Source organism: Triturus cristatus, chromosome 12 (assembly GCF_964204655.1).
Source record: "Triturus cristatus chromosome 12, aTriCri1.1, whole genome shotgun sequence".
Taxonomy (NCBI): domain Eukaryota; kingdom Metazoa; phylum Chordata; class Amphibia; order Caudata; family Salamandridae; genus Triturus; species Triturus cristatus.
The window spans coordinates 748683598-748697063 of record NC_140595.1 but is presented as its reverse complement, the minus strand read 5'-3'; the positions used below and the strand labels follow the sequence as shown (position 1 = coordinate 748697063).

At 36.4% G+C, this 13466-nt stretch overlaps 1 protein-coding gene across 1 annotated transcript in view; it reads right to left on the bottom strand.

Moving 5' to 3' along the window:
- LOC146782680 (extracellular calcium-sensing receptor-like) overlaps positions 1–13466 on the bottom strand; it is a 228224-nt gene that overhangs the window by 164289 nt on the left and 50469 nt on the right. The gene's annotated exons all lie outside the window — the stretch shown is intronic.

Genomic DNA, 13466 nt, shown 5'->3' with positions numbered 1-13466 from the left:
AACAGCTTAATTCCATTTAATTTTAAGGACAATATGTAATGATGGTATTAAACTTCAAATAAAGTTAAATATTTATAAATAAAGTTATGTTGTAGTGTTGAATTGTAAATATTTTGTATCAAATACTATAACATTTTGGGAATTTGTTTTTTTAAATTGTATTCTTGTTTGAAAAAAATGTGTAACTTTTTCAAATTTTAAAATGTGTCAAAGCATTTTTTATGATTGTTAATTTTGTAGTATGATTTTATGTGTAATTTTATGATTTAAACGTTATGAATGGTAGTAAACGTTTTGAATATATATTATTTATTAATAGTTATGTATTCGTTTTCTAGATTTTAATATTAAAATAGGTATATATAGGTTTGTAGTCTTGGGTATTGTGTTTTAGATAACATTGTATTTAAATATATAGTAAAAATGTGTCTGAGTATGGAGTATTGATTTTGTATTTAAAATGTTAAATTTGCATTACTGTGTGCAAAATTTTACATTTGAAGTGGATATTGTAAATTTCACCTGGGTTCAACACCTTTTTAAAAGAGCCCTAGATTGGAATGGGAATAGGAGATGTCACCCCTTTAGTGTTCAACACCTTCCCCAATGTGACTAAGATTGGAATAGGAATATTAAATGTCAACCAATTATTGTCCAACATCTTCCCCCAAATTTGTTAAGGTTGGAGTGGGAGTAGTAAATGTCATGACTTTAGTGTCCAACACCATCCCCAAGTTTGTTTAGAATGGAGGGGGGATAGTAAATGTCAGCCCTTTAATGACCCAAGCTTTCGTTTAGCTCAGAGTGGGAATAGTAAATGTTACCCGTTTAGTGTCCAACACCTTCCCCCAAATTGTTTTAGATTACAGTGGGAATAGTAAATGTCACACCTTTTGTATAATAAAGAGTTTGTTTTCAATTTTTATTTATTCTATAGTTTTTCATTTTGAAACATATCTACTTTATGTAAAAACATAAAGTCAAGTTTATACATAATTTTATTAGTTTTTAATAATAAAAAAGTCAATCACATTTTATATACATTTCTACGTTGTATATTTTCAGCTGTTATTTTTCATTGTTACCAATTTGTTTACATCCTAACTTTTTTTATATACATATTTTTAACATTATTTCAACATGGTTTATTAGTATATATTAAATAATTGTACATATATTATACTATTATTTAATTATAGTTTAGAAGTTTAGCATCCTTTTTTATAACATTGTTTGATATGATTATATTGTTCATATTTTTTTTAACATTTATTAAACGTCTTTACAATATTTTCCATACATTTCTTTGGGGAGATAGTCTTTTTTTTTCATTTAGCAGACATTTTTTGGACCACTTCCTTCTATTTGAAAATCTATTTGTGTTAGTTTTTGAGTCTATATTCCTGGAACCTGGAACCAGGTCACGGTAATGTGTTGCTGTTCTTCAGAACAGGTAAGTCCTTTTTAAGGATTTATTAAGGGTTTTGAGTGCAAAGGTGATTTAGGAGGAGGCTTAAACATGGAGAAAGTGTTGGTTCTGGCTGTTTGCTTTATTTAGATGTATTGCTGTAAGTGTTTTAAACTATTTTGTTGTTTTGCGTTTTTGTGCATTGTTTTAGTAATGTTTGAATATGCTATGTTAAATTATGTGATGTCAGTTATATTTTGATGATTAATGCGCCAATTACTAGATAGGTAGTCCAACTGACGGACCGCCATTGCAACGGTAGGGAGAATCCAGCCAAGCCTGTGGCTTCCCAGCTGCTGCAATATGAGAAGGCGGCCGGGCTGGCAGTGTGCCGGTGGCTGTCTGGCGGCATGCTTCAGCTCACAGAGTGAGCCTGAAGTCAATGCCAGCGTATTGCAGAGCCTGCACTGTCATGCATGCGCTGTTACCATGCACCATGTCATGCATGGCACACAGTGCACGCACAACAGTGCAGGCATGGGGGCACAACATGTGCCCCCATCACAATGCCCAATGGGTAAAAATGGCAGGTGGTCCTTTATTGGGCCACCTCTATGAAAAGATCAGCAGAAAGGCAGTTTTGAATAGGCACAGCAGAACCGCCTCCATTCCTTGCCACTTTACACACTGCTGTCACCAAAGGATTCTGGCAGTGGTGGTGGTCATGTATCGGGCTAGGAGCGGTCCAACTGCTGCACTCGTAATCCGATGGTCAGACCGCCTGCCGTGTTTGCGGTGGTTGGACTGCCACCGTGAGTACGGCGGTCCTGGGACCACAGTACTTGTAATCAGGACCTTAGTGTAATGTATATTTTGGAATGTGTTCCATATTGTGGGTGGGTTTGTTACATTTATTTTACAGGTGTTTGTCTATGAGCGCCTTCAACGGGCATTGGAGTTTATGATTTTTTTATTAAGACAATCAGTTTTAGTTTAAAATAAACCATTGGTTTTAACTTAGATTTCCTTTTTTTCAGGTTTCCTTCAGCCGTTCATTTTTTAGAACACTTTTGTTGGGTTTTTATGAAACCTAAATGATTTGGATTGCTTCATGGGAGTTCAATTGGATTCCTTAAATTTTAAATTTTCTTGGCATTTGTATTAATTTACCTTGCTTTTTGTGGTTAACAATTTTTTCACAATAAGCTGGAGTAAGATCTGCAGCTACAGAACAGTAAGTTTTATTTTTCTCATTTATTTTGGGTGGGAAATGTGACAATGTATTGTTTATGTGAATTTAATGTGATTATTATGTGGAATTGTTTTGATTATGTGTTTTATCTTTTTTATGTGATAAATTTGTATAGTGGAACCACCGGCTGTAAGTCGGTCAGATCCCAAATCCGAGATGTTGTCGGGCGGAACGTTTCCTCCCAACATCATGATGATGCCCTAAGTTGTTTCTGTAGAGAATATTAAGATTCATTAATCATTATTTAGATTCTCATGTAAAAGGGAAGGTTCCTCATTATGTGTAATTATTAAATGTTCAGATATGTGTATGCCTTTGTATCTTACAGGTGCAGGTGGGATATTGCTGGTGGCTTTTGTCAGTTCATTTTATTAAAGGTTATAAAGTGGAGATAGGTGGTAGTTGGCCTGTTATGTTTTTGGGGACTTTAGGTAGTATATTTTTATGGATTTTCCCTGTGGGTTCCTGGAAACTAATGCTTGCCTCTCTTATATCCTGCAATATTTCTCTAACTTCTATGTCTGTCACATTTGGAGGGGTGGTTGTGTTTTTTTACATGAATTACAACATTATCTTTTTTTTTTTGCCCTCCCATAGCATGCATTAGAATAATATTTAGGGCCTCATTGAGTACAGTGGCCCTGGGACCGTCGTACTCACTGTGGCGGTCCAGCACCACCACCTGTCTGCCCTAGTATGAGTATGGTGGTGGGACAGCCACAAGACTCCTGCCTTCGCCAGGATGAAGGATCCTACTGTGGCAGTGGTCTGACAATGCCTGAATCGGCTGGTGAAGCCGATGTCACCACCACCAAGCATATTCCAACCTGCATATCTACCGCCCTTTTCATGGCGGGGAGCCCGTCATGAAAGAATAGCGGACATGCGGGTGAGAGGGCTCTAACAGGGCCCCTGGACGATTCAGGGCCTTGGGGTGCATGCGGTGGGGCACATGTTGTGATCCCCCCTGGAACTGCACCCTTGTTCCTGCAGGGTGTGGCATGCCCAACATGATGCAAGAGCATGCTGCATGCTCTCTCTCTCTCATCACCTATATGCTTATTAGGCTCTCCCATGAGTCTAACATAACACTGCCATGAAACTGCCGCAGCACTGCTGGCCCACCCTGAATTAAATTTGTAATCCGGCAGGCGGGTTTCCTAGGACATTTCCAGTTTATATTATACGATGATGCACTTTGTAGGCTGTAGGTGTAGCTCTAGTCATTTAATAACTGCTTTCTTTTAAGTGATAAATGTGGCGGCCTCTGTCATTGTATGTGTAAGTGATATAATAGTATAGATATCTATGTTTTACATTTTGCATGTTTGCTTTTAACATGTTATAAATGCAATTAGTATTAATTTGTTAAGTTAGTTGAATTTTTTGTTGAGATGTTTTGCATGGTTTTGCATCTTTTCCTTTGGGGTCGTTTTAGCGTGAAGCAGGTGCTTTCTTTTCTGTTGAAAGAGAAAGAAGAGTTAGTTTAAGTATAAATGGTATTTTATTGGTAGTTTGCAGAGGTGAGTTTGTTAGGTTTATTTTTGCTCGCTATTTGGGTGAGTTTATAATTTGGTATTTATGTATATTTTATTAAATCTTTTTGCTGGTTCATTTTTGTTTTATATTCTAGAAGGTCATTGGTTTGGAATTTGTAGATTTTTTTCTTTTAGGACGTCAATTTAAAAATATAAAAGTTACAGACTGTGTTAATATTTATTTGATAATTTACATTTTTAAGTTTAATAACAGTTACTTTTCAGTTTAAATATAAGTATTACTTGATTGTATAGCTGTTGAGATGTATATATGTCTTCTTTAATCATTTATTGAGAGAATCTGGCAAAGTTCCCACGTTTTGCAGCGTTTGTCATTTTTAAATATTCATTTGTTTAAATTAGTGTGCCTTTTATATTGTTGGTTTAATTTTTCTTTGATTTTATTGGTTAAAGTTGTTTATAGTTTTATTTAATTGGTTGGTTTAGTTTAGATTGAGTTTGTTTTTTATGAGTTGAGTCCTTGTATGGCAAATGCTAATTTAGGTTTTATTTTTGATGTATGAGATAGAGTTCGCTTTTGTGAGATACACATTTATTAACATATATATATATATATATATATATATATATATATATATATATATATATATATATATATATTAACTGAAAAAAACATAGGTTTCAGGAACATTGTAGTTAGTTGGACATTTCACTCGTACAAAACCATAGAAATTCCGGCCTTATAGTTAGTTCAGCTAACTATATCTGGCACCCCTGCAATGCACTGCTGAAGACGTCACATATTACATCATTCATGACATGGTCAGTGACATCACTGATGACATCTCAAATGAAATCACTGATGGCATCACTGATGATATCAGTGACTGTGTGTTTCTGTAAAGTTTAATTTTGTTTTATATATATGCCAAGCTGTATTGAGGAATGAGTGGGTGTATAAGTGTCTGTATGGAGGATTTAGTAGGTACGCGACTGACTGTATAAGTGAGTGATTAAATGTGTCTTTCTGAATGCATGGGTTAGCGACTAAACTGTGTGAAATCTGTATCAGTCTGTCTGTTACTGTGTAAGCTGCTGCATGGGTTGGTGAGTAGCTGCATGAGTGTCTATATGGGTTATTGATTGCTTGCTTGAGTATTTGTATGGCTGCCTGAGTGTGTGTATGGGTGGCTGGGAGGTGTTTGACTCTGTGCATAGATGTGTGAGTGGTTGATTCACTGGGTGTATGGGTTCAAGAGTGCATGTGGATACAGCTGTATGGGTGGGTGAGTGTGTGTATGGGTGTGTTGGTGAGTGAATGGATGTCTCAGTGGTACATGTGCAAGTAACTACATATGTAAAAGGCAGTATATATGAGTGATGGTGTATATAAATAACTATATGTGAGAGTCAGTAATTGTGAGCTTGGCTGCATGGATGAGTGTGTATTTGTGTCAGTGATTCTATAAGAGAGTAATTAGGTGTTAGTATCTGTATGAATAAGTGGGATTGTATCTGTATAGCTGCATAGGTAAGTAAAAGGAAGTATGATTGATTCTTTGCATGACTGACTAAGTGTGTGAGTAACTGTATATGTGGCAGTGTGTGAGTGTATGAATAGGTGTATGAGTGCATATGATAGTGTTGAATTGATGAGTGACTGCATGTATGAGTGACTGTATGGGTGAATGAGTGGATGTGTATGTAGACCTAGGAATCAGTCGGTGCATAATTAGTAACTGGTATTGATGTGTCTATATTTTTGAAAATGATGGTCTGTATTTTAGAGTGGGTGTATCAAAGGTTATATTCAGGTGTGAGGAGGTGCATCAGATTTTCACATGATGATGTCATCAGTGATGTCATTTGAGATGTCATCAGTGATGTCACTGACCATGTCATGAATGATGTAATATGTGACGTCATCAGCAGTGCATTGCAGGGGCACGAGTTATAGTTAGCTGAACTAACTATAACGCTGGAATTTCTATGGTTTTGTACGAGTGAAAAGTCCAACTAACTATAACGTTCCTGAAACCTATGTTTTTTTCAGTTAATTTCTATAGTTTTTTAAATGCTAATTTCGAACTATAATGTGCCTGTAACCTATGGTTTTTTCAGTGAATTTCTACTTGTTTTTTAAATGCTAATTTCTAACAATAACGTGCCTGAAACCTATGGTTTTTCCAGTGAACTTCAAAGGCTTTTTAAATGAACAATTGTAAGTCTGATGTACCTCAATCCTATTTTTTTTAATGCATATATATATATATATATATATATATATATATATATATATATATATATATATATATATATATATATATATATATATATAATCTACGGTCACCAGTAGATAGTTATAGTTAGGACCTATTTTCCATAGGAAATCTGCGACATTCTATTCCCAATAAGTCTTTCGCCGGTTGACGAATCTTCGCGAAATTTTCCAAACTTTTGGCCAGCTCCGCTCCGCTCCTACCCTAAAAGGTTTGTGGTGATTCGTCAAGCGGGGGGCGAGAAAAAATGGGGGTCTCAAAACGCATTTTCCCCATGCAATTTTCCATAGGATCTGTTGTCGCAGCTACAGCCCGAACCGCTGAACGGAATGACACCAAATTTGGCAAAGAGGTAGTCCTCAGTTCAGACTCATGCCTTTTGCTTAAATGGTGTAAATCTGTTCAGTAGTTCCTGAGAAAATTAGAGTTAAAAGTATATATATATCTATGGCCGGGGAGGATCTGCGCACCCTACCCGCACCTTAAGCACACCCTCCCCGAACCGAGCGTGCACCCTACCAATCGCGCGCTGAATGCTAATTGGCTGTCGAGTGTCTGTCTACATTCGAAACCAGGAACTGTTGGCGGACATTTTCTGCCTCGGTAGAAGCGAGGCTGAAGAAGCAAGGGGAATAAGTGTGTAAAACATATAAAGGGGGCAGAGTGGAAATACTCTGACCCTTTAGAGGTGCTTAGGGGGTCCCAGAAGGACCCCCTGGGGCCCCTTTGTTTTTTCTTTTTAAACGGCGAAATGCGCACAGGGTGCACGCATCCTATCGCGTTTGGTGCACTGATCCTCTCGCGTTTGGTGCGCGGATCCAAGGAAAAAAGAATGGAAAAAAGACAAGAAATCATTGGCGAACACAAATCATCCATCAACAACAAACGTCCAGGAGCCCCCTTAGTCTCACACTGGACCGAAAAACAGCACCTGATAAAAGACCTCCAATGGTTAATCCTGGAATGCATAAAGACACCTAAAGACCGTAACACTGAAGCACTTAGGAAGAAGAGAGAAGTCTTTTGGATTTTTACTCTCCAGACCTTTGACAATGGACTTAATGAATCCCTTCCTTGGGAAAATGCCATCCTCTGATGTACTATATATTTCCTAGGTATCAACTCAACTTGACAATGTAGTCAGTTTTCTTTTTGACTACCTTTTCATCACCATTTTCGCTTATTAGCTGATTACCTGATCCATAGTATTCATGTCTAATTTATTTTTGTAATATTGAATTTTGTCCTGTACACTCTGACCTTGGATGTCTTGATAGCACCTTGGGGGTTCCTCAGTTACCCCCTTAGTGTTTCGTTTTAAGAGGGCGACATACTACATATATTGTAGTGGCCTCGTTTTTTCGATCTTCCCCTACTAGTCTTTACATTCTCTGACCAAACTGTAATAATTGCGGGTCTTTTTGAATGGCCTGAATTAAAGGTTATTTATTATCTATGGTCTGTTTGAGCATGAACCAATTTTTTGGTTGATTTTTATTCTCCTGTCCCAAGATGGCGCCCGTTATCACATGCTGTTATACTGGTAGGCTTCTTATTCGGATTAGTCCTATCTCCTTTTTGTTTATACTCTCCCATCTTTCTTATCCAGTATAAATAATTCTATATAAATGCATATGTTTGTTTATACCTATTATACAGATTTATTTTGACAGTGATAAATTCGATCGTTTTTTCCTTTCTAAAACGGCGTATATATTTTATTTTATTTTATATTCTTTTGCGTGAGCACAGACCATTAGTTGGAGTATCGCCCTTTCTTCATATTGTTCCCTATCTAAGATGGCGCCTGTTATCTTGAATTGCTATAAGCCCAATACCTTGATTCGTTTCACGACGTTTCTTTTGTTTTTGTATTTATTCTCTGAATACTTTTTTGGGGAATGTATATTCCTGCGGTTAACTTTAACTCTGACCGTTTTTGGTGAACTCACACTCACTATTTTTTTATGTTCCTGTTCAGAGATGGTGGCCGTTACTATATGCTCCATTTATGTCTGAATTCGAGATCCTCGGAGTTCTCCCTTTAAAGATGGCGGCCGTGATTATACGTTTCATTTACGTTAGAATTCTAGACTCTCTGTGTCACCTAATCGCCTTCAGGTGTGATCTGTACTATTTAAATCCTGATTCCATCTGAGATCCTTCTACGCGGCGGTGGGGTAAAAGAGGAATTCTCTATTTGGCGTCCCTTGACTGGTGATTTAATTTTGTTCTGAGCCTAGTAAGTACTTGTTGCTGAGACTCTGTTTTACAATAGTCGTTTAGTTAAGATCTATTCCGAACGTTAGCTTGTACTCCGCTTTTTGGATGCCAGACTTTAATGGCCCTTTTATATTAAAACCTCTTGGCTCCATCTTCTTGGACAGACCATTTTGAAAATAGACCAGCTTTTGGTCCGAATTGCAGTTTGACTTTTGAGACTATTACTGCACCAGTATAGCTAATTTTAGCTTGTGCTTTCTATATAAACCAGACATTTTTGGGTAACGATTTGTTTAAATCACGTTTTCGTGTTTTTTCTGTTAGACCGATTTGAATCTACATTGTCTGTGAACCTGAGCCACAGCGAGGTTGTCGTATCTTTGGGGATACATTATTGGACGCTTACAATTTGTTCTTGGCAGCGCCATCGGAAGTATACCTATTAATATCTTGTAAGTCTGAAACAGTTGGTCTTCTACATCTACTGATTACAACTCCTATTAGCCACCTGGATACTAAGAATTTCTGTCTTTTTTCAGAATATTATTATTTGGTGACATAATGCGACAGGATTAGCGATTTGGCATTTCCTGCATGAACTCTGATGTTGCGAGTTTATGACCATATTTTTATCCAGACAACCCCGGATCATCTTGTAAGTGTGGCGTAATTATTTATGCACTAGTACGTATCCTAGCATTAAGATACCTGTGTGTTTTAACACAGAACCTCCTTGCATTTACTTTTGTATATATGTTCTCTTAACAGACTCCTCACAGTACTGTGAATTATATTTGATATTCCTATACCTGACACCTGATTGCGTCTTCAGTTTTGGGAAGGTCCTTAAATTCTATCCTCCCCAGGCTTCATTGGATTGTGAGTTACATTATTAAAGATAACAAGTGTGTAGTATGTTTTCTTTATTTGTGTTATTCCAGGGATTGCACTTTCTTATTATTATTTTTCTCTGAACTAGTATTTCTTTGTAACTGCCTTTAATTCCTTTAACACGTTCTTATTTCCTTTTACATTCACATTTGTGGTCTAAATTATTTTTTCACTAAGGGACGTTCATTAATATTTTTTGTATTTTTTGTCCTTTTTCTCTTTTGTATATCCGTCTATTTTATTTGTTTTATTCTTTAACCTCTCCGCGCATTCTAGCAATATTGAAGCATTTAGTGCTCGATAAATGTATACCTTTCGCATATATGAACATTGATAACCTCGTTATTCTTTTTTCCACAGACAAAACACTTTTGCTTGTGACGAGGCTTAAAGCCAATTTATGTTTGTTATTGTTTTATTAGTGTTGTTTTAGTGTAGAATATTATTTTTCATTTTTTTCGCCTTTTCACACTTATACCGCCCTGAAGAAGGAAGATTCCGAAACGCGCGTCGGCATAATTGTGTATCTATTGGCGTAAATTGTATGTCTATATGTTTTGTGTATTGTATTGATCATAACTGTTTATGATTATGATGTAATTTGTATTTCTGTCACTTTTTAAATATGTCTTTTGTTAATTGTATTGCTTCGTTCACTTTAGTTTGAATTATTGTCAGTGATGTAAAAAAAATTCTCTTGTATAAAAAATGAAATGATTTATTAAAAAAAAAGAATCTGACTAGTAACAATATATATATATATTTTTTAGAAATAAAACAAAAACAGAGTATCATTTATTGTTCATTTTTCTGTGGTTCTTTCAGAGGTTATCTTGTCATATGGGCTTTTTCCCCTGTATTTTGAACTGTTTATTCCCTGCTATTGTATTTATTAGTTCAGGGACCCTCTTATGTTCTTATTGTATGACAACTTTCTACACTGAAAGGTAGGGTGTATATTTCTGTTTTTTAAACGCATGATTCTTATTGGTTAACAAAAACTGATTGTAAGGAACATTATATATGATAAGCTGATATGTTGAAAAGTCAAGCACACTTGCTGTCTTGTTTAGCAACATTGTGTGCTGAACTTGTGACCTATGTGCTCAGTACAGTGTTCCATGACCTGTTTCTATGGTAACAGGCAGAAGGCAGATTGGGGGAAGGGTTGAAATGTATTTCATTTGGAAAGGGTTGAAATGTTTAACCAATAGAAATGTGTGTTTGCTTTTGAATTTATGTGTGAAGGATTGTGATTTGATGTTTACATGTATATGTGTGGAAAATGAAAGGAAAACTTTGCCATTCTTTGTTTTTGCTTAAAGGTGCACAGTGCAGAGATTCTGTATAAGAAAATCTGGTGTGTGACTGATATCTGGTGTGTGACTGATATACTTCTTAATCTACAAAACAACTTGAAAGGTGAGTTATTTAATTGTGAGGGGATGTATGTAGACTGTTTTGATTTTAATCAGACTAATGTATTTCTCCTGCTAAAGTGTAGGGAGTACTTTTTTCTCTCTACAATCTTATTGACAGTGTGTGTGCATGTAGAAACCATTCTGTGATAAGCATTTGTGTTTTTCATGTGTTTGCAGACAGATAACTGTGCCGTTTTTATATTTTGGTAGAATCAGAAACCAGTCATTGTTTATGAATTTGTGAAATGAGTTATGTTTCTATACTAAAATGTAGTACTCCTTCTAGATGAAGAAATGTGTTTTGGTATAGTGCAAGGGATAGTGTTGTTTGTCTAGAATCACACAGTGAGTATGTGTGCATTTGGGAACCACTGTGAGAGAAGCATTTGGTAACATCGTGTATTTGCTGACAGATAACTGTTTTAAAACCTGTCATGTTGTCAAGTTTTAGTAGCATTAGAAGCCAGTCTTTGCTTATGCATTGATAAAATAAGGCATGCTTTGACACTAATGTGCTGTACTTTATTATGCAGATTGTGTGTAGTGTCCTTACCCCATGCTGACAGATTACTGTTTTAAAACCTGGCTTGTTGTCAAGTTTTAGTAGCATTAGAAGGCAGTTTTTGCTTATGCTTTGATTAAATGAGTCAGGCTTTGACACAAAAGTGCAGTCCTGAAATATGTAGATTGTGTGCAGTTCCCTTATCACTTCCACTGTAGTGAATGAGTTTTGGTAAACTCCTAGGGATAGTGGTGCTTGTCTAGAATCACACTGTGAGTCTGTGTGCATTTGGGAACCACTGTGAGAGAAGCATTTGGTAACATCGTGTATTTTCTGACAGATATCTTTTTTAAAACCTGTCATGTTGTCAAGTTGTAGTAGCATTAGAAGCCAGTCTTTGCTTATGCGTTGATTAAATGAGTTAGGCTTTGACACAAAAGTGCAGTCCTAAAATATGTAGATTGTGTGCAGTTCCCTTACCACTTCCACAGTAGTGAATGATTTTTGGTAAACTCCTAGGTATAGTGGTTGTTGTCTAGAATCACACTGTGAGTCTGTGCACATTTGGGAACCACTGTGAGAGAAGCATTTGGTAACATCGTGTATTTTCTGGCAGATAACTCTTTTAAAACCTGTCATGTTGTCAAGTTTTAGTAGCATTAGAAGCCAGTCTTTGCTTATGTGTTGATTAAATGAGTCATGCTTTTACACTAATGTGCTGTACTTAAATATGTAGATTGTGTGCAGTACCCTTACCTCTTCTAGACTAGTGAATGAGTTTTGGTAATCTCCTAGGATAGTGTTGCTTGTCTAAAATCACACTGTAAGTCTATGTGCATTTGGGTAAGGATTGTGATAGAAGCATTTGGTAACATTGTGAATTTGCTGACAGATAACTGTTTTAAAAACGGTCATGTTGTCAAGTTTTAGTAGCTTTAGAAGCTATGCTTTGCTTATGCATTGATAAAATGAGTCAGGGTTTGATACTAAAGTGCAGTACCATGTACTATTCTCTTCACTGTGCCAGAACTGAAAATTTAAAAGTTTTACCCAGGCACAGTCCTAGCAGTAGTCTGATGATTTAGTCAGTTTCCAAGTACTCATGTTGTGAACCATACATTACCACATAGACTGCTTCAAATGTCTATGCAGTATGCATGCAGTCTTCTAACATACTATACACTTGTCTTTCACACCTTCAATTCCCTAGTCAGTATCCTTACAGTCCAGCAAACATCCTGTCACTCCTTTTGCACTCCTCTAGTGACCCATTCAGTACCAAGTACTAATCCATTCACTGTGTCAAAAGCCAACCACTTATAAATTCACCCAGGCACTCTCCTTGCTGTACTCTAATCATTCCGTCAGTAGCCAAGTACTCTTGCAGTGAGCCAGGCTTTAGCACATAGACTGCTTCAAATGCCTATTCACAATGGTTGCAGTCCTCTAATCACCTACACAGTTGTATTTCACACCTTCAATTCCCCAATCAGTATTCATACACTTCTAGCAAACACCCTGTCACTCACCCAGTGTGTCTCCTTATAGTACTGTAATCATTCAGTCAGTTAGCATATAGTCTTTTAGTGAGGTAGGCTTTAGGGCATGAACTGCTTCAAAGTAGTATGCACTATGCATGTAGTGTTTTAACCATCGTCACACTTGTGGTTCAGGGCTATAGTTTCTTAGTCAGTTTATATATAAAATGTGTTTGTACAGTAATGGAATAGTATAAATGTGAAAGTTATTAATATACATTTATTTGTGATTCTTTTTTTACAGATACTGTTTTTCAACGTAAAAATAGAGAAATCATGCCAGAAAAAAAAAGAAAAAGAAAAGAAACTCAGAAAGGCGCAGGAGCAGGAGTGTTTCTCATCCGTTTGCACTATTCTCATGCAAGATTGTTCGGATGAAGGGTCCTTAGGTGTTTAATCATACTTGCCGTACGAGTATTTCTTGTTAGGATCCCCTCGCGACAGAAATCTTTT